This window comes from Lepisosteus platostomus, chromosome 5, assembly GCF_059453375.1.
Source record: "Lepisosteus platostomus isolate fLepPlt1 chromosome 5, fLepPlt1.hap1, whole genome shotgun sequence".
Classification (NCBI taxonomy): Eukaryota; Metazoa; Chordata; class Actinopteri; order Semionotiformes; family Lepisosteidae; genus Lepisosteus; species Lepisosteus platostomus.
In genome coordinates this window covers 60,349,689-60,372,352 of record NC_142615.1, presented here as the reverse complement: position 1 = coordinate 60,372,352, position 22,664 = coordinate 60,349,689, and the positions used below count along the sequence as shown (strand labels likewise).

The 22,664-nt window shown below is 40.0% G+C and overlaps 1 non-coding gene across 1 annotated transcript; it reads left to right on the top strand.

Moving 5' to 3' along the window:
- The first annotated feature begins 8,114 nt into the window (after positions 1-8,114).
- trnak-uuu (transfer RNA lysine (anticodon UUU)) lies at positions 8,115-8,187 on the top strand. Its single transcript has one exon. It is a non-coding gene; the product is annotated as a tRNA-Lys (tRNA).
- The last annotated feature ends 14,477 nt before the right edge of the window (positions 8,188-22,664 follow it).

Here is a 22,664-nt window from a genome sequence, read left to right as displayed (position 1 = left end):
CTACGACCTTGCCTCTCGTTTTGGTTTGTTCGCCTGCCTCATCTATCACCCGTGCCTGCGTCTGCACAGGATCCGTGTATCTTCCCACCAGGGATTCCTAACAGCTGTAAGCCATGTTCAGCCAATGCTAGAAATATTACTGCTCTACTACAGTAGCTAAAGAAAGCAAGTACAACTTAGAAACAGATCACAAGTCGAAGACATAAACCGACAAGGATGGGATTCGAACCCACGCGTACAAAGCACAACGGATTAGCAGTCCATCACCTTAACCACTCGGCAACCACATCATGAAAGCTGCCCCCCCCCGGGCATGATTTTGCTCGGCGACCAGGCTCAGCACATCGACCTCAGATGTCTCAGAGCGGTGTGTCCAAGCGGCTGTATAAGAATAGGTAATAGGTTTATTCCATGCTGAAAAAAAGAAGAAAGAGAACACAACGTTTCGGCCGTGGAGCCTTCTTCAGGTGTGAGAGAGACAGGGCAGTATTCAAAGGTAAAGTAGCGGGAGAACAAAGGTTTGAGGGTGGGTACCCACCTGTATAAGAATAGTGTTCTGCCGGTGCTGTGGTAAAGCTGGTTAAAACACCTATTTCATAAAGAGGAGATCCTGGATCCGAATTCCAGCGGTACCTTTTTTTCCTGTCTTGTTTTACAGAACATGTAATTTGGGACACTCAAAGAGGTCTTGATTTGGTTTAATGCGTTTATTCATTTCCTTTGAAGAACAACTTGTTTTTTTTAAATCATATAGCTTGCGAAAGATGAAATGCGAGTGAATTTTTTTGTTCACCAAAAGTATGTAAATGAAAAAAATCAAGGTGTAAGCATTTCTGTGGTGCAATCGGTTAGCGTGTTTAGCTATTAACCCCAAGGTGGGTTTTTTGATCCCACCCAGGGACGCACTTCTTCCTATAGTAAACATCATCACCGCAAAAATTTAATTGTTCCGCAAAACCTGAACTATTTTGATATTTGTAGTAGTAAACAATTGAGTACCAGAGTCAACATTACCGGGAATTTCCAATAATTTCCGATATTGGCAACTTGCGAGAAAGTTAGTATTCACCCATGGAATTATATGTTCCAGTGGGTGGCGGGAGAATTCACTTATGCTCCCGTTGCATCTTCAGCTAAAGTAATTTAAAATACAACGCAAAATTGTTTGAGAACTTGACAAGCAAAAACGACAGATCGCCGAAGTTGTATTTTAATATTTTCGTATATTTACTTTAATTTGAATATAAATGTTAACATAAATGCTGTTCAATATAATGTAATTTTGTTGTACTTTTGAAATATTTTAGCTGAGGATGCGAGGGGGGCTATTACACCTTGCCAAACATCTAAATAATTGTAAAAGAGGCTGGCATTTTAATAAAACGGGCGATCAAAAGAAAGCTACAAATAGTACGGTATTATGCTCAATATCCCTCAATATTGAAGGTCAAATGAAGAACTTGAAGAAACTCTCAAAGAATCAACGGCAATAGCAGAGGATGTTGATTTTGAACCAATGTTTTCACCTCAATTATCCAGCAGTCATTGCTTGACAGACTTCCTCAAGATATTCGGTGTTCTATACAGAAAATCGAAAATTAAAGGGCTAATGTGCCAAGAGGGGTGGTCCGAGGCAAAGACTGCGTTAGAGGAAGACTAAGCTCCGCACGATAACACGTGTCTAATACTCGGCCCCTGAAAAGCATCATATTCATTGAACTGCCTACCAGCTGTGACTCTTGCACGAATTTCGCAGTACGTGGGTACGAGCTTATAATTCAGGAATAACAATGGTCAGATGTTTATGGTGGGTTTGTGTTTTGTATTATTTAATGAATGGAAAAAAACATTTTCAAAACTACAGCTCGAATGGAATAATAAAAAAAGTTTATTTGCCTGTTTGTTGTAACAGCTGTGCCATCTACAGATGCAGCCATTCAAAGTGCGCGGTACAGACACGTACTGGAGGTAATTGGCTACGGCGTCACGCATCGTGACACAAGATGACGCGGGGTACCGCGGTATGTGATTGGTTGACTGACAGGGGCACTCGTGGTCCGTTGGTCTGTCGTAGAAAGATTTACAGTAAACGTCTTTACTGTGTCCATTGTAGTATTTAATATTTATATGGAATTTTACCTCTGAAGGGAAATCTTAGTGCCTGAGCATAAAAAGAATAGGAGCATACTGCAACGCGTGTGAAGTCCATAAACGATATTAATTTTGGAACTTAAACATACAGTATATGGCTGGTCTCGGTACTTTAAAGAAAACATACACACCAGTATTCCATTTCTCCCTAAACATTTTAAGCATCGAAGACTTTAACTAACGTGATACCGGAGACAACAAGCATACTTTTAGAATTTGATTAAAAGGGAATATAATATGGAATCGCGTATCTCAAGAAATTAATAACGATATAATTATATTCATGTTGCAAAAAAACTGCAGCGGACATAAAAACTCCCTTGCTTTTAACAGAGCGTTCCATAATTTCTAATTACGAAAATGATTTAAACTGCGACACTTATCATTCACCAAGAGCTCGAAATATCACAAGGATCCTCTAGAGCACAGCAAAGACTGTATCAAAAGAATCACGTATCTCAAGAAATTAATAAGATATAATTATATTTGTGTACTGCGACAGGGCTGTGTAGGGCTGTTTCACCTCTGTCTTCATGTGACTCGATTCAAAAGCCATTTAGCAAAGAGGGGATGAGAAGAGTGACAAACTAGTATACGGTACAGTACTTCAGATCTTTTTTTCTGAACCGGGGAAAATCTGATCATGTTTCTCTATAACAATAATAAAAAAACATTGCCACACCCGGACTGTTAAACCAACGCATTAGCACGTCGAAGCCCATTGAGGAGCCGGGCGCAATAACTGTTTTGTCGTCCCCTGATTTACTGATCGGCATTAATTACAGAAATCGAGTTCCTCCTCTTTGCAGAGGAACTGGTCCTGCTGTCGCCCACAGAACAGAGGCTGGAGCAGCACTGTCAGACCTGGGCGCTGACAGTCAATCTGGACAAGACCAGAGTTATGGTTTTCCAGAAAAAAAGCCAGACCCCCATTAGTCTTCCTGAGATCGTCGGATTATGAACGAATAAAAGCATCTTATTAAAAACGCGTTTGCTTTTGTCTGGGTATTTACTTTGTAATCTGTGGTTTACATCTACTGTATTATTTTGAGATGCCACTTTTAAAGGTGATATGTAAAATAAAGTTTTTTATTATTGTTATAGAGAAACATGATCAGATTTTCCCTGGTTCAGAAAAAAGACGATTAAAATCTGTAATCTTTCCAAGAAGTTTCTGCTTTGTGCTAAGACATTAACAAGTACAACCCCCCTCTCTGCGGGAGGGCTGGCTGTGATGAATTAAACCGGTTTCACAGGTATTTTCAAAGTAGGAAGTACAGTAGGACAGCACAAAAAAAACAGACATTGTGTGGTACAGCACGGAGCTCAGTCAATTCAAACAAGTTCAGTTTCAAAAGAACTGCAACGGACATAAAAACTCCCTTGCTTTTAACAGAGTGTTTCATAATTGCCAACTACAAAATTTATTTAAACTGCGACACTTATCATTCAACTAGAGCTCGACTATCACAAGGATCCTCTAGAGCACAGCAAAGACTGTATTAAAAGAATCGCGTATCTCAAGAAATTAATAAGATATAATTATATTTGTGTAATTCGCATAATTATATAATGCCAGCAAACTCTTGTTTTTATGTCCACTATAACTACGCTGGGCAAACGTTCCGAGGTCAAATTCTTCCAGCACGGGGGTACCTTTAAAGCGGAGACGACGGCACCGAAATTTTTTGGCGTGCCTTTTCTTTAAAGCCCTGGCCAAATATGAAGACAGTACGTACAGTTATAATTCAAACGGAATTAAAAACTATACATCCCAGTTACCATGGTGGTGCTTGTGATCATTGCGTTTAACCAACGAAACAGGGCGAAAAATCAGTCACATGACTTTGGGGCAGAGTTTCGAAATCTTAACCTATCAGCAACAAAGCGAAATTTACACGATAGGCTACCTCAAACTGTCAGTTACACGACTGTGTATGTCGACATTATGAAAAAAATGTTTCAGGCATTGATGTGAAGGACAAGAGAGCTTTCACTGGCCGATTATCATTATTATCATTATAATCATTATTATTAATAATGATATTAATTTAAGGGTCTAAATATCTAAACATATGTATCTGTATAGCAGGTAGTATCACTGTATTCCACTTTCTTTGGAAAAACAGATTCACAACGCAAAGCTGTATTGCTGTGTAAAAAAACCCGGTTTGTAATGAGCTGCTGAGCTAAGAATAGGAATGTTCCTGCTGGCAGAGGGGGTGGAAAGTGCCTGCGGTCATTTAATTAGTATTGCAATTCGCACTGATTCCCTTGCAAAGATGTGGACTTAAGAATATTCGTGCCTGGTCAAAAAATGGCATTAAGCACTTAAAATTAATATGGTTAATAATAGTAAACTGTAACATGCTGTAACAAGATCGGCTAAACTGCGAAGAAAATGCTTTCAGAGAAAATGTTTCAGGTGTGAAGAACATAGATCTCCAATGCAATTTCAACCAAACCTGTTCCCACACACCCTGCCCCCACTACCATTAGAATATACACAAAGCACTCAAATCTTTCGAGCTAATGATCAGGTGACCCGAGAGAGAGCGAGAGAAACACCAAGGGGTGCAGAACCAGGGAACTATTTACATGGAAAACGGGCGATCTCCCCAGACTGTCTGCCCGTTTCACTGTTACCTGGATACCTCTTTATTTAACTCACTAACACTGATTTTTAGTTTAGAAGGATTCAAGTAGGGTTTTAGATGAAAGGCAGCGACCTTAATCTCTGACCAAGGTAAACGTTTCATTTTTTCAAAGAAATGTTTGTTAAAAAATAAAGTCATAGTTCCAAGGGATTCAATCACAGACCATGTGACATGGGAGTCAGGAAACTAACACACAGCGCCACCGGATTTAATAACGCTATAAAAACACTATAAAATAATGTGACTAGGCACAAAACAAGTTTACAGCACAGTACAATAATAAATGCTGATCATGACTTCAGAAGCATAAATTGCCTTACACTCAATTTAAACACAAGCTGTCTTTAGCCCTCTAAGCTGGTTCATACAGAAATGTAGAGATCCAGGCTCAGAACACACAGCTTCATTAGCGAATACATATGCAGGACAACTAGAGAAGACGCTTTACAGATGATGGATTTTTAGAAACATCCCATCAGTGACATCACTGAAGTCAACTCCTAGGTACTGTAACTGTCGTGTGGATAGTTTCACAAGAATCAGACAAAGGTTTAAGCATCGCTTGTTCTAGATAAAACTGCAAAAAAAAAAACAACAACCCATAATGTACTTCTTTGCGGCTCTGTTTGCCCAAATCATATATTCACAACGTGAAATCTAAAATCCGCAAAATCCGCAATATGGAAACAGAACCTGTGTAATTGTTGATAGATGATGTACTCGTAACATTTTTACAAGACGAACTACAACATTTAAAAAATGACTTGTATGTACTTGATATCTCTAATCAATCCACGGCGACATTGTTAAAAGCAGAGTCCCAGCACAAAACGAAACTAAAACGCATACCGTTTTGGGCTTCTTATTAGTTGCTCAAAAGTAATTTGACCGTATGAAATACATAATATAAACCTAGAAACATATACGTGAGCAGTATTTACGCACTGTAGTATCGGTGTTAAGACATACCTCTCAAATACTGTAAATCAAGTTAAAAATATCTCAAGACCGATTCTGGTCATAATGAAACCATGTTTCGTGAATGTTTTCTTTAAAGTACCGAGACCAGCCATGTACTGTATGTTTATGTTCCAAAATTAATATCGTTTATGGCCTTCACACGCGTTGCAGTATGCTCCTATTCTTTTTATGCTCAGCTACTAAGATTTCCCTTCAGTGGTAAAATTAGATATGAATATTCAATACTTAAACGGCCACAGTTAAGACATTAAATATACATATACATACTGTATACAGTACAGTTTTCATACTGTAATATGTTTACGTTCCTAAATCAATCTCTTTTATGAGCATGTGAAAGGCATGGTGAATCGGAGATTCTCAAAAATTACTGTACTTTGCATGATTGGAAACAAATGCGTGATTGCGAAATGCTGTGGTGTTACTTTTAACAAGACGGTCAATGAAAAAAAGAATGTTGACCAGGGCAATACTTTGAGTTTACACTTACAGCTTGTCCAAGGTCATTCATTATTAATACTATTAGTAATATCTTCTTTAAAGACTTTAATGGCCACAGCTCAAACATGAGAGGTTGAGCTTTATTAGCTCCACCTTGCCGAAATTCCGGATACTATTATTTTGCTTGTCATATTATAGGAGAATTTACGGTAACTCGCGGTATTTACCAGTAGCTTGCGGTAGACTGCGTACAGCGTACCGCAAAATAATGCGGTATCCCCCGCGCATTTTGAATGGCTGCATCTGTACATGTGAAGCATGCGCTCTACCACTGAGCTACATCCCCGATGGAAAAGGTAATGGAACAGACTTGTCCAGATGCTCACTGATCACAATCCACCACTCACGAAGAATGCCTGCAGTTTCCCACTTTCGCGTTTCCTCTACTACAGAGTAAATTCATGGGAATGAAGAAATAAGGAAGGAAAAATAATCGCATTAAAGCTTCAAGAGACTGGGAACAAATTAATCTATTATTTTTGTATCCAGTCACACGTGCGACGGTGGTTAATTCCCAGACGGGGAAGTGCTTTTTTTCTACCTCCTTGCTCGACTGTCTTTCAATTCTGTTTTATTTGAAAGCTTTTTGCATCTTTTAAGTGCTCTTGATTAAACTATGCATAGAAAAACAGCACTACTGATGATTTTCATGGACCGATGCACACTTGTTCTGTACAACTCGAGTGATAAAGCCCTGTCTGCAAGTAATGTAGAAGAAAATAAAAGGGTGAAACAATGCCCCAGCCACAGGAATGGTAACAGGAAGGATCGTGTTCTTATTTGATAAGTCCTTTTGAGATGTCTTGTCAATGCACACAGGCGTTAGAGCTGAATAATTTACTTTTAGTGGTGTTTTTAAACAAAGATGGAACATGTTATTTCTATACCAGGAAGAAAGGAGCAGACTTTAACTTTAAGAGGCAAAAACGACACCTTATCAAAGCTAATATTAATTAAAATGACATCACAACAAAAGTGGAGCCTTGAGTGAATAAAATTAGTTTTCATTGGACGTCTGTGTCTCCATAGCTTTGTAGGTGAGAGAGAGGATTGTGATAATTTGCAGGTGCTTCTCGGAAGTGCGTTGGTGGTACAGGCGCCTTCCAAATAATTGAGTCGGGTTTGAATCCCAGCCAGTACAAACCCAAATCTTTTAAAGATAATTTGTGGTCCGCTAACACATCTTTTGAAACACTACAACAGGTAACACCCCGTGTGAAACATCATGAACATCTGTTAAAGCCTGAGTTTTACATACTCTAACGTAAATAAACGTTAGTGTCTTCCGGTGTGTGAGCCAATTTCTCCAAAAAAATATTTGTTAGTCTGCCGGGAGGCTGTGCAAGGTGTTATAAAATAGAATTTCCAAAAGACAGGCTCCCTAAGCTTAACATCAAGGCAGAAAAAATGCTGTTTTCTCTACAGAAATGCTCTTTACATTTCAGCAATGTTGCAACTCCCTTTATAAACGTATACAACCAAGGCATTGAAAGTTTTTTTTAATTATTGTTCCAAAAAATGTTCCATTTGTTTTCTTTTTAATGTTGTTGATTAAAAGATTTTATTAAATGTGAAAAAAATCTGAATGTGAAAAAAGGTCAAAATGCTATTGAAAAAAATCAGTAATGTGAGGAAAAATGGATTGTGGGAGCCCCTTAACTACCCATGTCATGCTGTATTTCTCACTCATTCTACTGGGAGTGGTGCCGTCGCTTCATGATAAAGTCTGTCAGTGGTCATTCCAGACGGGTCAGGTATGACTGCTCTTCGGCACAAGAGACACGTGACTTGCGAGGATCCCGACAGTGTCGGCGTCCTTTCAGAGCCCGGATAGCTCAGTCGGTAGAGCATCAGACTTTTAATCTGAGGGCCCAGGGTTCAAGTCCCTGTTCGGGCGGCTGTGCCGTTTTTAATTCTATTGTGAATGTCATTCTAAATAGTCTTTTATCTTTCACTCTTCTAGCTTTACTGTGGTTATTTTAAATGTCCATTACTTGTATTTACAGTAGTGTATTTAGTGTTTCATTTCACAAACCGAAAATGTTCAAGTAGATCTTGTCACTCTACTCCACGTAATCATCTAAATTAAATCACAGTAGAGCACAGAACACGCAGTGAGGAACTCACACAGTGAGTACTCTTGAATACGACAAGAGGAAAGGCACACTGCACATCTGCAGAACATCACGTCCGAGTTTACAGTGACAGCAGAGGTTGGAAGCGACGTAGTGTTTTAATACTCGCTCGCTGAACGATCTCTCAAGAAACCTCGGTGGAGATTAACGGGTGTCTAATAATCACGTTCAAAAAGATGACGATAAGTTTTTTTTTAACTAGGTAGCCTTAATGGCAACACGGTGTGAGTAGATCTTAAAGCAGCTGCAGACAGAATACCCGTAATGGCAACACACTGCTTTGAGTTCGGCTTTTCTTATTTCTTCTGCAGAACCAGTGGTATCGGAATATACTGATCCGCATAAGAAGCGCTTTCGGTTTCTGATCATTTTTAATGAGCGCTGCTCTAAGTACCACAGGCAAGATGGCTGGTGGTCTAAGGCGTTGCGTTCAGGTCGCAGTTTACCCTGGAGACGTTTGTTAAAATCTCACTTCTAATAAAGAGGTCTTTCTCGTTAGAGTAGAAACGATAGAAGCCTTTCTCGCATTTCACGTGTTTAATGTTAACTGTCTCATTGGTTGCCTCAGTGATTGATGGCTCTTCTCCCTCGCAGGGTGACGGCAAACTTCTTCAGAGAGGGAGTCTCCCACGCACGGCTTTTCTTTATCAAGAGCTGAGACAACAGAAACAGACTTCAAACTGACATGAATTACTTCTTGAGCGTTTATGACCGTCTTTAAAAGCTGAGAGCAGGTGAAAAAGTATTTGGAAATGAGGAAATGACTGCTGACAGTAAACAGAGCTGATGCTCAGCTGCAGACAAGCGCTCCTCGTTAGTATAGTGCTGAGTACCCCCGCTTGTTGCGCGGGAGACTGGGGTACGTTTCTGTGACAGGGCACTGGTTTAATTTTTTAACAACCTGAGTTCACTTAAAAAGTGTGTACTGTATACTACGTTTCGGACTAGTTACTGCGGTAAAATATGGAGATCATCTCCAGCTTTGAGCTCAACTGCAACAAGAAGTCATGCTAAATGTAGTAGTGAGTAGACATCGCGAGACAACAGAACGAGAGAGTAGAAGGCGGGAATATATGGTGTAAGGGCGTGATCTGTGTAGTTAACAAAATAGTTAAAATAATATAAAAACATCTCTTTATTAAGATACACAACATTTATGGCGACGAGAGATGAGTGCTTGACGGACTCAAAGCGAGCAGAACACTGCAGATTTTAGTTCTCTTGCTGGTAGAAACGAACTTCTGAATTTTCGGACTTTTCGTTTAGCTTGCGCATTGGAAGATATGGCCGCCGCGCCGAGAAGCTTTGCTTATGCCCGGCTTTTTCCACCACTTCTACTGAACCTCGGAGCCCCGGATTTGTATACGGAATACAAGATATGGATGGAGTCGTACAGATTTTTTTAAATAGCCGGTGGATCTACAGAAGCTGAGGATGCCGTGAGACGTGCTACATTACTGCACTGTATCGGGGCTTCCGTGCAGCGGATTTTTGCCAACCTCCCTGGAGAAAAAGACTGTAGCTGCCTTAGACGCTTCCTTTACACCGCGGAGAAATGTGGTTTTGGAACGGCATAAATTTAGGCAGAGAACTTAGTCTCAGGACGAATCTGTTGATGCTTTTGTGACTGCACTAAGAGAACTGGCTAAATCTTGTGACTTTGGAGTATTGGAAACTGACATGTTAAGAGATCAACTTGTGGAAAAATGTGCACATAAGAGACTATAAATTGCTGCAGGAGGAAGGGCTGACTTTAAAAAGAGCTCTTACAGTCGCTAGAATTCATGAAGCAGCTCAAGCAGAATCAAGAATGCTTTCTGACCACAGTGACAAAGTGACACTGAACGGGGCGCTCGCTCAAACTTTACAAACAAAAGCCGAGCAGCAGGACACAGTCATGCTAGAGAAATAGAACAGGGGACGGCTGACATTACATGTTACAGGTGCGGACTAACAACGCACAAAGCAGATGAATGCGGAGCGTGAACAGCAAAATGTCTACACTGCAAGAAAACAGGACATTGTGCACATGTCTGCAGAACATCACGTCCGAGTTTAAGGACAAGTATACCTTTTATTGTTGTTGCTGCATCCAGGCGATGTAAACCAGATTCAGAAAAAAATAATTTGAACAACCTTATTCCCATGCTTACTCAAAGGTGCGTTGGCCAAGTGGTAAGGCGTCGGTCTTGTAAACTGAAGAGTGTGGGTTCAAACCCCACCCATGCCTGTTGCATTTGTCACCGCTTTCCTTTAGTTTCAAAGTCTTAAAAAAACTTGCAATGTAGGGATCTCAATAGTAAGAGAACATAACTGTCGCCAGTGATTAGTATTCGTGCATATCCTGCCTTCTTTTTTTAGTCGACAAAGCTTATCTCTCTTCACACCCATCTTCTGAATGATCGCCTCAGCATTGGGAAGGAACATGCGCTTGGTACAGCCCCCAACTCCATGGTCTGATCACAAACAGATCTGGTGAGCTGTCAGTCCAGGTTGGAAGTAACGTTCGAAAGCACTAAAAATCTGACTTAGGAACGAGAAGACCGTGTTTTTTTATACGAGTAAACGATAAAATAATATACTGCCTGCAAGACTATGTCAAGTTCAAGTTCAAGTCCAAGTTTATTGTCATTATACTCATACACAGGTATATGGTATAACGAAATGCTATTTAGCTAGCTCTCGGACATAAGTAGTACAAAGAAAAAACACAACAACAATACAATTGTATAACAAAAGAAAGACAACAGCTGATGTGCAAAAAACAACAACAGGCAGTGTGCAAAACAACAAAAAGGTAACAGGTTATGTGCAAAAACATGCATCAAAAGAATTAAATAAAGGGATAGAAATGATGGGGAGTGAGCTTTTGACATGTATGGTAGAGATAGATTTTCAATGTGTGTTTGGGTTTTTGGTAAGAAAGAAGGCACTGTGAGGTTCAGATCATAGGTGAGAGGTGAGGAGAGAGTGGGAGAGGCTGGGAGTTTAATAGTTTGATAGTGCGGGGGTAAAAACTGTTTCTGAGTCTGGTAGTCCGGACCCGAATGCTCCAGTACCGTTTTCCATGTCATGCTAAACGCCATAAATTGTGTTCGTCCAGTCGTATCAATCGTTCTAAAGTTACGGAAAATCGGATGCAACTGGTGCAATCAGTACCCATTTTTTCAGGATAGTCAAGCGGTTTAAAACAGCAAATTCACAGCTTCGTGTCTTTTAAGCTTTGTGTTTCGATCTCCAAATAGAGGCACGGGTTCAAATCCCACTCCCGACAATCAGGCGTTTTACCCTGACTTTTTTTACCTGCCTTTACACTGTTTCAGTCTTGTTGTGCTCTCTGACAATCACAGTACGAGGGAAATGGAGAAACTGCTTAGCAAAAACATAACGGACAGAAAAAAGCTTCGTAAACACGTGAATGTGATTAGCAGCAGGAAGGTATGCATTCAAATGTTTAAGGCTGATTTAAAAAAGCAGCAGAAGAAAGGTGCAGCACAATGCAGCACAATTTGTGAGAATTCGTGGGTTTTTATGCTGCTTGGACTTCTTTCAAGCCTATGAGGTGACCCCCGTTTTATTTTCATTTTCAAACTTCAGAACCGAATAACAAAAAGGTTTCATGTGTGACAGCATTCCGTTGCAAATACCGTTTCCACGATGTATTCAAGCGACGGGAATGAAATATTTTAGTGCTGGCTCAAATGCGAGGAATTTCAGAAAAACCTGGAAAAGCAACGCTTGCAGTAAATGACAAATTTAAAGCGTGTAGTCATCATGAACAGAACAACGCAATGCTCTAGAAAATATGATCTGAAGCCGCAATTACTCTTTGATCGCGGGCAGTTCATTCCGATACGATGTTTCCGCAGAATAAATGAAATGCCGAACTCCAAACATGTTGTTGCCATTATTATTAGTCCTGCTACTGTAGTTTTAAGCTTTAATCAGAGGGTATGTAATGTTGTAAAGGGCCTGGACTACTTTGTTCAGTCCAAATTCCATTATATGAATTTATGCTTTTTTAATATAAGCATTAACAATACAATGCGTGCTCAAAAAACGTTACTTATTAGCTTAAGAAGCGGCAGTGTTTTGACAAAGTGTGGTATTCCAACAGTAAATGCTGAAGTGTTTAATACTTGCTTGTGAGCAGATCTCCCTCGATTTAGACAAACTCTTGTTCGGCCGATGATTTCAGATCAAAATCTGAATCAAGTGGAAAGAAAGCTGAATTACGCTGGGTACTGGGTATCACTGTTACGCCATCAGGTCATGCTAGAAGGATTGGGGGGATCAAATTGACACAGAGGGACCCAATGTGGGGGCTGAACCCACAATTCTGAGATTAAGAGATTCTTGCTCTATGGACTGCGCCTATATAACTCTTGTGCTACAGCAGTAATGTTTCTGGGTGTGGATGAACATGACATAATAGGCTGACAGCAGGAACACGTGGCCCACAGGCAGTGACAGTATCGCTATCACATTTGGCTGCAGTATATTGTGTTGAGAGCAGCAATAACTTTCCTGTAGAGATGGGAGTGCCTTTAATACAGCGCTTTCAATCGGACAGAGTAACAGGAACTGACCTAAAGTTTCAGCTGTGGATCCATCTCCACATAGGGGAAGGAGACAGTAAAATAGCGATGAAGAAACAGAAAGATTTGTGCTCGCTGCAAAGTAGGAAAGAGGTGGTCAGACACATAAAACAGCTTGGTGATAATTTGCAGCGACAGTTTTATGTTATTTAGTACACGGATTTCTCTTCATGTTCCTTAAGATGTGTAATTTGTATGTTGGTTGTATGAGAACAGTTTCTTCTAAAGTCCTGTCAATTGACAGTGGAGAGCTAGCTGGTGCACATCTTCAAGAAGACTCTCTTTAAGGCGATTACAAGTTTCTCGAACAAATCTGTGTCATATTTTTAAAATAGTTTAGCTAATCAGCAACGAGAGTACAAATGAATTCTCCCACCCTCCATTCGAAGATAAAACTCCATGTGCGAGTCTAAGTTTCCTTGAAGCTACTGATGTTCGTCATTATTGGACATTCCCGGTGATATTGACTAAGGAGCTCAATTTTTACTTCTTGTAGTTCAACATGAGCAAAACATTCGTATCCCCTGCAAATATCGGCAAGGTCAGTGATATTCTCAACAATTTGTGCCATTGCAATTCGTGTAATTCGTGCCATACTTTTTCTAAATGTATTCTGACATGCCAGGATCAGAGGGTCATATTTAAAAAACTGGTGCATTAAAGTTTCTTGTACTTCAGGATTTTGATAGTCTGTAACATTGTCTTTCACACGTCGGTGTCAGAACTGTGAGACATTTTCATAATCGGGGGGAAGGCTGTAGCAATAAGCAGAAAGTGCAATCACCTTTTCCCAGTGTAAGTCCGTGTTGTGGTGAGTTTTTAAAATTGGTTTGCGATTTTCTGAAATATATTCCATACAAAAATATAATTTGGACAGTTGCTATTTATTTGGATATTCCCTTTCAGTGAAGATGTCTGCAGTATTCCAGCCGGATTAGTACTGATCGAAGAGAGCCATCTACAGGCGAAAGGCGACATAACATCACAGCAGCACCATTTAAGGTGGAACGAAAAACACGCATAAGAAGCTGGCGAATAAGAAGCTACTGTAACTTCAGCCTCGTAGCAGAACCTGGGAGGCACACTCAAAATAATCATCTTTCCCAGTACTTCAGAGTCATATTTAGATCGCTTTACTGCAATTTTATTTGATTGATGGGAGATGTGAAGCCATCGAGCCTGTACTGCGCTTTCACATTGAAATTGAAGCCATTTCTCATACTTTCTCTCAGTGTCCAGGCTGCAATTGCGTGTAAAGGAGGCGACTTGAAAATGAAACGTGTAATCACCTTACAGAGTGATTACAGAAGAAACCTATCTACAACGAAGATACAAACTGCACAGTTTAAGGCACATGAAGAGAAATCTGTTTGCTGATTGACTCAAAAAATGTCGATACAAATAATCTGCCAGGTTGATTTACTTGTCCGACCACCTCCCTCCGTCCCCCTTTGCTGTTAGCACAATTCTTTCAGTTTCTTTTCTTGTATTTTCCTTGCTATTTTAGTGTTCCCCATGTATAGATGGATCCACAACCGAAACCGTTTTCACCCTGTTCCTGCACACTTTGCACAGTTCCAGTGGCGCAATCGGTTCGCGTGCGGCACTTATACAGCAGTGCACAGCAGAGTCATGCCGAGGTTGTGAGTTCAAGCCTCACCTAGAGTAGTGTCTTTAGCTACTGAAAGCAACTGTTACGTTTAGATACTATCAGGTATCCGATGGAGATAAATTAACATCAAACGAAGAAGTAAAGGTTTACTTCGAGTCACAATCAAATAAGGCTCCACAGCTGAAACATTGTGTTTCCTTCTCTTTTCAGCATGGAATAAACCTTGACTTTTTCCTTTGAAGCCCATGCATGCTGACGCAGCTCCCTACTTAAATTACCATCAGCTGTGTACCTCCAGCTGACCTGTACACAAATATATGAGAGAGGTCTACTGAGACGAGAGGAGCACTGAAGACTTGAAAAAGCTCTCGCATTAGACTCTGTGTTTTTGTTGTTCCCCAGATTTGTTTTTAATGTTCTTTTTCTTTTGAAGTTGTTGCGTTTGGTTTTTTTTTCGTAGTTGTTAGACTACTACAGGGATTTACCTAGGTTCCTGGAAGACTTCTTGTTTTGTGTTTGTTGTGTTTTCAGGTTACAACAATTTTTTTTTTCTATTGATAGGACCCCACGCATTACTATGGGAGTAGTTAACATTAGTTCTTACATTGTACAGTACCTGAAATTACCACATAAACTACTACTCTGTTTCCTTTTTTTTAAAAGGCACAAGTGAAGTTTGTTTTTCCTTGCTGCTGATTGGTAGCTACAATGGGTCAATTGCAATAAACTTATATTCACAATGAATGTTATCATTACACGTATTTATTAATAAAAGTGTTATTTATTAATAATGAAGTTCCATGTATATCTTTATTAGTAGCTGTATTACAAGTAATGCATATACAGTCTTTATTATAGTTAGTTTTCAGTTATCCTGGGGAGGGAAGAGAATGGAGATTAAGGAAATAAAAATTTAAAGGGCTTTTAAGTCTTCAATGTGTTCTGTCATAGCTGTGTGTTGTCATATCTGGGTGTTAATTTAGTATATTTGTTGTATTATTTATTGTGATTTGACACTACACTTGTGTTTCTCAGGAGGAGTAATATTTTTTTTTAGTTTTTTGAGGGTACAGAAAATTGTATTGTACGGCCAAATGTAAGGTTACATTAAGAAACCCTTATTGTTACCTTTTGCAACGTTATTTATTTAAGACCGGTCTTCGGAACAGTGTCCCTTACGTACAGTGCCTTGCGAAAGTATTCGGCCCCCTTGAACTTTTCAACCTTTTGCCACATTTCAGGCTTCAAACATAAAGATATAAATTTTTTATTTTATGTGAAGAATCACCAACAAGTGGGACACAATTGTGAAGTGGAACGAAATCTATTGGATTTTTGAAACTTTTTTAACTAATAAAAAAATGAAAAGTGGGGCGTGCAAAATTATTCGGCCCCTTTACTTTCAGTGCAGCAAACTCACTCCAGAAGTTCAGCGAGGATCTCTGAATGATCCAATGTTGTCCTAAATGACTGATGGTGATAAATAGAATCCACCTGTGTGTAATCAAGTCTCTGTATAAATGCACCTGCTCTGTGATAGTCTCAAGGTTCTGTTGAAAGCGCAGAGAGCATCATGAAGACCAAGGAACACACCAGGCAGGTCCGTAATACTGTTGTGGAGAAGTTTAAAGCCGGATTTGGATACAAAAAGATTTCCCAAGCTTCAAACATCCCAAGGAGCACTGTGCAAGCGATCATCTTGAAATGGAAGGAGTATCAGACCACTGCAAATCTACCAAGACCTGGCCGTCCCTCTAAACTTTCAGCTCAGACAAGGAGAAGACTGATCAGAGATGCAGCCAAGAGGCCCATGATCACTCTGGATGAACTGCAGAGAACTACAGCTGAGGTGGGAGAGTCTGTCCATAGGACAACAATCAGTCTTACACTGCACAAATCTGGCCTTTATGGAAGAGTGGCAAGAAGAAAGCCATTTCTCAAAGATATCCATAAAAAGTCTCGTCTAAAGTTTGCCACAAGCCACCTGGGAGACACCCCAAACATGTGGAAGAAGGTGCTCTGGTCAGATGAAACCAAAATCGAACTTTTTGGCCACAATGCAAAACGATATGTTTGGCGTAAAAGCAACACAGCTCATCACCCTCAACACACCATCCCCACTGTCAAACATGGTGGTGGCAGCATCATGGTTTGGGCCTGCTTTTCTTCAGCAGGGACAGGGAAGATGGTTAAAATTGAGGGGAAGATGGATGAAAACCTGTTGGAGTCTGCAAAAGACCTGAAACTGGGACGGAGATTTATCTTCCAACAAGACAATGATCCCAAACATACAGCAAAATCTACAAAGGAATGGTTCACAAATAAACGTATCCAGGTGTTTGAATGGCCAAGTCAAAGTCCAGACCTGAATCCAATCGAGAATCTGTGGAAAGAGCTGAAAACTGCTGTTCACAAACGCTCTCCATCCAACCTCACTGAGCTCGAGCTGTTTTGCAAGGAAGAATGGGCAAGAATTTCAGTCTCTCGATGTGCAAAACTGATAGAGACATACCCCAAGCGACTTGCAGCTGTAATCGCAGCAAAAGGTGGCTCTACAAAGTATTAACGCAAGGGGGCCGAATAATTTTGCACGCCCCACTTTTCATTTTTTTATTAGTTAAAAAAGTTTCAAAAATCCAATAGATTTCGTTCCACTTCACAATTGTGTCCCACTTGTTGGTGATTCTTCACATAAAATAAAAAATTTATATCTTTATGTTTGAAGCCTGAAATGTGGCAAAAGGTTGAAAAGTTCAAGGGGGCCGAATACTTTCGCAAGGCACTGTATCTGTGACTGTAGTCCAACAATAACAGTGCTGAAATAGCCGGAATGTGTGGGAAGAAGATGGAGATGGAACAGGAGGCTTATTCAGTCGATAGAAAGGTTGTGTAGGACTGAACACACTATGGTTATGGTATTGGGTTTAAGAGCATTACGATCCTACAGTCTCCTGATCCGTAATCAGATGCGTTATCCAATGCACCACTGGCCCTTGTACCGCATTCCTCAAGTGCACCACTGTGAGCTTGTGCCGCTACAATAATAAATCGCCCCAGTCCAAATTTTCTCAATTAGGTGCACGTTTTCTACGTGTATTTAGTTAATAAGTCTTTCATTTTGTCTGTTTTAAAAATTGCATCTCTTTAAAACAGACAAACGAGTTTATGTCGCACTGAAATTCACACGAGGGAATTCAAATGAAAGAAATCGCAGAAAAGATATCGCGCTTAAAAAGAAATCCAGAGTGGAGACGCTGGTGATAAAAAACAGAGCTTCATATGATGCATGAGATGCTTTACCTCTGAACTAAACTCGGCTCTTTAATCGTGTTAGGAAGAGTGTATAGTCAACAGTGTACATTTTAAAAATCAAAGCAAGACAATGAGACACGAAGTGAATTCGGAACACGAGCCTCTCCTTCATTGTTTAATAAGCTTTTGATAAACATCTAAGTGAAAGACAAATTCACTATTTTCACTTTGTGATTAAAAAACACTTTTATCACATGTTAAGCACTCCTGATGGTGTCGAATAGTTCTCTTTTCTACCCTCATCATTTGAGGATCCCCAGCTAAAATATCTTTTTAAACTACAACAAAATTGCAATATTTTGAATACTATTTAAGTTTACATAGTCACATTCCCGGTGATATTGATATTGCTCAACTATTAACTTCTTGTAGTTTGACTTTAGCCAAAAGTTTGAAATCTCTGCAACTATCAGGATGCTTAAGGACAAAGAAACCCCATCACATTTAGGGGAGACGGTGTTGAGGTCGGATTAATTTGAAATGCGTCTCTGGGGACTTTTGATTTACCAACGTTATGTTTAACTGAAGGATACGCTGACTGACTGTGCCATAGAAACTAACGCACATCACCTTTCTTCTACATTCACAGGTTTTTGGCTAAAGACAAAAAATCTTTTTCGTTTCTTTGCCAGCTGGCAGTAATTCCTCTGCACTGACAAAACAGATGAGAATTTTATCTTTCGCAATTTGTATTAATTTTTTAAAAAACAAGTTGTTCCAAAAATTAAATGAACACTTCCATTAAATTTAATGTAGAAGCATGTTGCTGTCCATAATGATAAACTGTGTGGCAAGACAGGCACTCAACCCCAGGATCTCCTGTTTAATAAACAGGCACCTTAACCAACTACACCACAGCATTCTCTTAGCCTAGTGTTAATCCCGCATCAGCAGGGTCAGCTTGTCGGCACGCCCATCTCCATTTGGTGGTTTGAGCTGATGTTGCCATGACGTTGCCATTAAATGCGACCGAGAATACTCCAACCGGCGAGCCGCTACGCCTGCCGTCGGAGAACTAAGCCATGGCACTGGCATCAAATATCCCTTTTACAGCCACTTGGACACATCTCAATTGCTCTGAGACACCTGTATTCAGTGTGCGCTGAGCCTGCTCGCTGAGCAAGTGACGAGAAATGGCTTATGTCCAAGGAGCTCAATATGCTTTTTATGTTCAACGGGGTGTCCACTACAGCTAACACTGAAGCGCAGCACAGGCTCTGTGGTTTGACATCTCCCAAGGTAAATGTTGAAATTGTAGGTGGAAGAGGAAAATTACCCTTGAGTATGGGGAAAGGAGCCAACTCATGTCCGGAGGGGGCTGAAGTGTGTATGGAGGTGGCCTAGTGGTTAAGGCAATCTCTTCTTAATACATGATACTCTGCACAAGTAGGTTTGAATCCCATTCTCCTCGAGGAAGGGCTTTGACACATTTTGACCTTTTTAAACTTGGTGTGCTTTCGTTTTGTTTCTTCGCTCCTGTACTACAGCAGTAATATTTCTATAGGTGTATGATCATGGTAGGCTGACAGCAGGAACACGTGGCCCACAAGCAGTGACAATATCAGATGTGTCTGCAGTGTGTTGGTTTGTAAGCAACGATAAAATAACTTGACATGGAAGCAGGTGTGCCTGCATTAATACAGCTCCATCGAGAGGAAAAAGTAACACAAGAACCGACATAAATTCAACAGCACGTTTCTGCAGCTGAAAACGGAACCTACTCCACGTGATGATTGAGCTCACAACCTCGGTATAACTCCACTATAAAAGCACTACAACCTGACCAATTGCGCTACTGGAGCAGCACAGCACAGTAGCACATTTTCCTCAGTGCACTCAAACTCAAACTCAAACTGTGCTTCTTCCCTAGCCTACCAGCTTCAAGACTTTTTTAAATTGATCAAAGATTCATTGGAAAAGGTTTGTCGATGGGTCAGGTGGGAATCACACCCAGATTCACTGCTTGCAAGGCAGCTATGTTCATCATTATACCCAGGACTGGCGCCAGGGGAATGATCTGTAGGGGGGGGGGGTCTGAAATCCTGAGGGGGGTAGTGATATTTCGGTTTAAACGGAGCCATTGCAACCATCCAAGTGAATTCTCGCAAGCATGCCACTGATTAGTATTTCATGTTAGAAGATAACGACAAGCAATCTGGTATTTAGTGATGAAGAACAGTTCCACGTTCATCAGAACTCACGTGATTATTTTTGCCTGGAGCATCAACCATATGTGTTCATTTTTGCAACAACATCAACGGTAACGAGGTTCTGAATCATTAAGAAATCATTGTAAAACCAACAGAAAGTACAAACTTCTATAACTACAGTCCTAGTTATATAACGATTGTAAGTATAAGGATAAACTACTGCAAGGCATTGGTCCACCTGAGCAAATAAGGTCATAATAATGTTGACACCCCAAAACATAGACACTATGTAACGTGCTGTTCCTGGACAGATAGCCCTCCTGCACATCAAACAGTCTGATGTAGTAACTGTGAATTCGGGGTTAGTGTAGTTATCTGACCATTGACAAAGTACAACTATTTTTTACGGCTCAAGTTAAGTAAGTGAAAGTGTTCAAAAACTTTTTATCCAAACCTTTTATCCAAAACTGAGGGGGTGGGACTGTTCAGTTGAGGGGGCGATTTTGGCATGCCAGTAACATTTTGACAAAACGTCCAAGAGTTACGAAAACACTTACTTTGTGTATAAAGTACATTGTGTACACACTGTAAGTTCAGAACGCGAGAAATACTGCTCAATATGGGATCCTGTCCAGGAATATCAGGGCTGTAAGGGGGTCAGATCTATAGATGTAGTAAACACATTAGTGGAGACAGTGTGTCTGCTCTCTGTGTGAGAGCCGGACAGGAAAAATAATCTGTGGTCTGGGAAGAAGAGACCCTCGTTGGAAGAGCGGCGCTTCTCACAGGAGAGAATGAAAAAAAAATATTTTTCTCCTTGGGGGAATTAAAAGCACTTATGGGGAGTGGTGTGATGGTAGTGCATCTGATACCACATCAAAAGGTTGTGTGTTCAAATCATGTTGAGATCGGATGATGTATGTTCAGGTTCAGCTGGTGCCGAACCCAGGAATTAGACCATGCCGTTTGGTTTTATCTGTACACCACATAGATAATCTAAATGAAATAACAGAGCAGTACAGGACACGCATTCAGGAAATTACACAGCAAGTCATTTTGAACATGACAAGAGAAAAGGCACACCGCACATCCGTGAAACATCACATCCGACTTTAGAGACAGTTACATCACAGAATTGAAGTTTCAGGCCCCTTTTTCATTACAGGTTCAAACTAACCTGAAAGTTACAGAGTTTTAGGTCACTTTTGTATTAAAAAGTGTCTGAAGCCTATAAATATAATTTGCCCTTTTTTAAATTGTGGATGAAATCCAATCCCATGTACCAAGACCTTACAGTATATTCATGTTAATTAAAATGACTAATGCTATTGGACATTAGCTGGTGCTTTTTGTAACGATTTGCTATTTCATGCTGGAAAGAAGGAAACCCAACCAACCTACAATCTCATGATGCAAAATCAGACGCGTTATCCATGAAACCACTGGCCAATCATGTAACTGAATTGCACCATGGTGAGTTCAGTACTGCAACTAGTAATTACTAGTAATAGTAATAATCCCATCCTAAATTTCTAAGTGAGAAACGTGTTTTCTACATTTTTATCAGTTTTAAAATATCATCTCTTTAATACAGACAAAGGGTTTGTGTGTTACTTTGAAATTCTGATTGATTTAGAATTCAAAGAAAAAGATGTTTTCTTCAACAACGCAGTGAAATTATGACATCTTTCACTCTACTTCTCTCTTGTAGTAAAGCAGACCTTGCAGTGTGAGCATTTACTCTAGTAAATTAGGTCATATATCATGTTAAATCACTTCTTCAAAACAAAACATTTCCTGGTGCACGTTTTCTCCATGAAAAAAATACATTTTTCCCTTACATGATTTCTTTTTTTTTTCCATCAGAGTACAGAAAGAAGAAAAAAGGGAAAAGCAGTGTCGCAAAAAAACTCCATCGCCCTTGGGAGATGCCAAGCTCATCGGATATGAAAAGTGCCCACTAAAAGCAATTTCTTTTCATTTATCTTAGCGTCGGGGCTGCTATTGTGTGTAGAGGAGGCAACTTGCTCAGCCAGCAGACTCACCGCTTACTGAATACAGGTATGTTTTGAGTGTCATGCTGATCGTCTTATAAATGCAAAAGAAACTTTTAAAGCTGATAAAGTTTTCCATTGTAATTTGCATGTAGCTACAACGAGAGATTTTATCAGTTGCACGTAATCAGTATTTTTTACTTTTTGTTTAGTACTGGAAATATATTTTTTTAAAATTTTTCTAAAGAAGATCTCAAGAAGTATTGCCAGGACCTACCTTTAGCACTCAATAGCGATATTAATGGAGTAGAAATGTAAGGTAAATTGGTGATCTGAGCCAAAATAGTCCTTACACGCCTCCTGGGACAGTGTTCGTATTCATAGCAAGTTATATTCTTTTTCAACCCCAAACGTTGCTATTGCATTAAGCTTTGTGTGACCATTAGAGGTTTCGATAGCTTCTGGAGAGCGCACTTTTCCAAACTGAAACCTATAAGAACATTATTCAAGACGCACCATGTCCCCGAATCATTCATCGGGACTAGGATTAATATCAATGGAAAGTACTTCAAA